Source organism: Coenobita brevimanus, chromosome 34 (genome assembly GCF_032717465.1).
Source record: "Coenobita brevimanus isolate Jiangsu-jjx chromosome 34, ASM3271746v2, whole genome shotgun sequence".
Classification (NCBI taxonomy): Eukaryota; Metazoa; Arthropoda; class Malacostraca; order Decapoda; family Coenobitidae; genus Coenobita; species Coenobita brevimanus.
The window spans coordinates 21,710,152-21,714,871 of record NC_136987.1 but is presented as its reverse complement, the minus strand read 5'-3'; positions in this window follow the sequence as shown (position 1 = coordinate 21,714,871).

The following is a 4,720-nucleotide window of genomic DNA, read 5'->3' as shown; positions in this document are numbered from 1 at the left end:
AGCGGCTCTACGAGGCTCCTGACCGTCTGCTCCAAGCTCTTCCTCTGCCCTGTATACACCTCGAAGTTGAAGATGTAGGCCGAACAAGCCTCAGCCAGGATGTAAAATTTGATGGCATACTTGGCAGGCTTCATTGGGTTGTAGACGCGGAAGCTGAGCCTCCCCTTCCAAGCCAATGATCCCTCATCCAGGCTGAGATGTTCTTCGGGCTGGTAGGTGTTCCTGAACCGCTGAAGGAGGTACTCGAGTACCGTGCGAACCCTGATGAGCCGGTCTTGATTGTCCCCGGGGATGGCAAGCGAGTTGAACGCGTGGAAGTGTTTCAAGATGGCCCGAAACCGCCTTCCACTCATCACTTGCGAAAACATGGGGTAGTTGTGCACCCTAGACCGATGCCAGTAATGCCTGATGGTCGGCATTGTCACTACCCCCATGAGGAAGTACATCCCCAGGAACTTGGCCATCATCTCTTCACTACAGATGAACCATGAGTCCAAACCAGTCCCCAAGAATGCTGCGTAGTTGTTCGTCTCGCGGGTGAAGTACGCCAACAACTCCCTGGTGAAGAACAGCTGGAAAAACTGCAGGGGAGTTCTTGGCATATCCACCTTCATCCCAGGGGATCCGGTAAAGGGCCCATTTGCTGGCGTGAATGGGCCACTGCTCCACCCCTCGTCACGTGCGTCAACACCTGTCGCACGGGTCGCAGTGGGTCGGGGTTCCGACACCCTTGTGCCTCCTCGGCGACCCCTTGGCCGGCCTCCATGGCCACGCTGAGGACCGCGGCGTCTTCGTGGCGGGGAAGGTGTTGGTGATGGCGAGGACGACGACACTCTCTCCTCTTCGGGGTCGGTGCGGGGTTCTCCTCTTGGGGCCCGGCCAGGGGAGGATGACACAGTCGCATCCTGCACCAGTTCCAGTGCAGAAAGTGCACGACGTGCAGGTGCCAGTGTCATATAACTCGGCCCTGACGGGGACGTTAGGCCGGCAAAGGGGTACCTGGAGGCAAAAGGAGGAGAGACAGCGGTCGCTCTTGGTCCAACTGGTCCGATAGGAGGCGATGCCTCTTCTTGAAGTGGGGACAACGGCTGGGTTGAAACCTGGGACACCGTTGGCGTTGGTGTCTGCTCCCGTCTTGTCAGGCGTGGTGGTTCAGACGCCTCAGGGGTTGGATCATCGATGTCAACCCAGTCCTCCTCACTTGAGGCACCGCTTATCTCCTCATCCTCCTCGCTAGTCGTCTCCTCCTCAAACAGAACCTTCTGCCACTCCTCAGATGACAAGCCCTTTCTTTCCATCCTGACTAATGTTCCTTGGCAGTAATTACTCACAAAAAAGTTCAATGTCTTTAGGTTCTGTGCTGTAAAAACAAGAGATATTATCCACCCTCACGCAACAACTTTCAGTACGAGCGTCACTACACAGGTGATGTTATATGTGTCCAAAGGACCAATCGCTGCACCATATACGATCATTTCGCAGGGACGATCCCTGTTAGTTGTTTTTCCATGCTTTCATAACTGTTTATTGCCCTCCGTGTGTGTGTACCATCCCCAAATATATATATATATATATATATATATATATATATATATATATATATATATATATATATATCTCTCTCTCTCTCTCTCTCTCTCTCTCTCTCTCTCTCTCTCTCTCTCTCTCTCTCTCTCTCTCTCTCTAGCCCCTCTCTCTCTCTCTCTCTCTCTCTCTAGCCCCCCTCTCTCTCTCTCTCTCTCTCTCTCTATAGCCCCCCTCTAGCTCTCTCTCTCTCTCTCTCTCTATAGCCCCCCCTCTAGCTCTCTCTCTCTCTCTCTCTCTCTCTCTCTCTCTCTCTCTCTCTCTCTCTCTCTTTCTCTATAGCCCCCCTTTATCTCTCTCTCTCTCTCTCTCTCTCTCTGCCCCTCTCTCTCTCTCTCTCTCTCTCTCTAGCCTCTCTCTCTCTCTCTCTCTCTCTCTAGACCCCCCCTCTCTCTCTCTCTCTCTCTCTCTCTCTCTCTCTCTCTCTCTCTCTCTCTCTCTCTCTCTCTCTCTCTCTCTCTCTAGCCCCTCTCTCTCTCTCTCTCTCTAGCCCCCTCTCTCTCTCTCTCTCTCTCTCTCTCTCTCTCTCTCTATAGCCCCCCCCTCTCTCTCTCTCTCTCTCTCTCTCTCTCTCTCTCTCTCTCTCTCTCTCTCTCTCTCTCTCTCTCTCTTCTCTAGAGCCCCCCTTTCTCTCTCTCTCTCTCTCTCTCTCTCTCCTGCCCCCTCTCTCTCTCTCTCTCTCTCTCTCTCTCTAGCCCCCCCCCTCTCTCTCTCTCTCTCTCTCTCTCTATAGCCCCCTTTATCTCTCTCTCTATACCCCCCCTCTCTCTCTCTCTCTCTCTCTCTCTCTATATATATATATATATATATATATATATATATATATATATATATATATATATATATATATATATATATATATATATATATATATATATATATATATAGACACGTATATACATATTTCCGCAACTTCCAGAAGAATTATATATATATATATATATATATATATATATATATATATATATAAATATTTTCTCAACTTCCCCAAAAATTCACCCAACACATGGTACAATATTTGCCACGAACACTCGTGGGACATATCACAAGCACTGTATGCAGAAAATATATGTGTGAAGAATTGTCTTTGCAACGTACAGTACCTTGTCCAACGACGTCCTTGATTGCCCGGCGTTGCAAGGTACAGTACCTGTCCACCGACGTCCGTCGTTGCCCGGCGTTGCAAGGCACAGTACCTGTCCACTCACGTCCGTGATTCATTGTTGTCCTTACCTTTCCAAACACACGTTCCTAGAAACTATCGCTAATCAAGGATACGGACGTACATTAACACTCGGTGCACACTTCACGAACGGTACATACTACCTTGACAAGTTCACCTCTCTCTCTCTCAGCTAGCGATAATCAACGTTACGCACGTAAGCTATAGTCATTTCCCTGCAAGAAGTCCGTCCAGGCTGTGGCCCACGGGGTGATTCACCTTCAGACATACTGCCAAATCAACCGTACAAGATGCCTCTCTCTCTCTAAATTCCCCTCTATGTGCTAATTGAAATTGTGTTTTATAGAGTCTGTATATAGTAAACGAAACTACATAGTTCATTGAGTGTCACTATCTAAGATATATATATATATATATATATATATATATATATATATATAGAGAGAGAGAGAGAGAGAGAGAGAGAGAGAGAGAGAGAGAGAGAGAGAGACGTGAGATGTGGGTAGGTAGGCTCATAATCAGATAATTGGTGGGTCGCTTCCAAAAATAGAGAGAGAGAGAGAGAGGGACACAGACCCAAAGGTGTTGGAACAGATAGAAGAAGTCATTATCAGATAAATGGTGATATGCTTCCAAGACTTGATAAAGAGAGAGAGATAGGCCCCTGGGAGTTGGCTCGGCTTATCAGTCAGAATCTGATAAGTTGTGAGTCGATGCTATATATATATATATATATATATATATATATATATATATATATATGTATATACAAAGAAAGAGAGAGAGAGAGAGAGAGAGGCCAGTGGGAGTTTGATAGTTAGGAATATTCATTATCGCATATATATATATATATATATATATATATATATATATATATATATATATATATATATATATATATACAAAGAGAGGGAGAGAGAGAGAGAGAGAGAGAGAAGCAGGTAGGGAAGGAGTTGACCCTTGCGAGAAAGTGATAATCCTATAATTGGTGGTCAAATTTAGAATGTCGCACCTGGGGAAATTTCCACATTCTCTCACACCCTGAACAGAAATCTTCCTGCGTTACATACCCTAACTTTTATGCATTCAATAGCACATACGCCACCTTTCACGTGCATTTCACAGAGAGACAAAGTGATAATCATTTATTACATGTCATATCAACGTACATTACCTTTGCAATTACAATATGTTTTCGTAACCTTACCTACCTTTCCCAACACACCTGCCGCTACACTTTAGCTAACCTGCGTTACACACCGTAACTTTTATGCATTCAGTAGCACATACGCCACCTTTCACGTGCATTTCACAGAGAGACAAAGTGATAATCATATAATTGGGGGCCAAAATAACAGTGTTGCATTTGGGGAATTACCATTCTCTCACACCCTGAACAGAATTCTTGCTGGGAGAGTACTATATCACTCGTGGCACACTTCTCGTAAATTTTATAGTAAGCATGACTAAAGTTCACATCAACGTACATTACCTGTGCAATTTTACCTCCTGCGTTTGTTGTCGTCATTTCCTTGACAGCTCACCTTCCGCTGAACTCTCGCTAATCAAGGATACGCAACTACACAAACACTCGCTGCACATTTCACTTACATTATGTAATAAGCATACGTTATTACTACATGTCACATCAACGTACATTACCTGTGCAATTACTGCCGGCGTTCGGAGCCGTCAATACCTGGCATAGCTCACCTCTCTTCACACATGCCGCTAAACTCTTGCTAACCCTAACTTTATATGCATTGACGAGCACATACGGTACATTTCACGTGCATTTCACACGATATCACACACCAATACATTACTAAAACAATGCATCAACCACAACCTCGGCAAATATTCCGCTCATGACTGCATTTTATACCGTCATTTTTATCACTGAGAGTATGAGGCAACGCTATTCTTGGCACACAACACACTCGTTCACGGAAA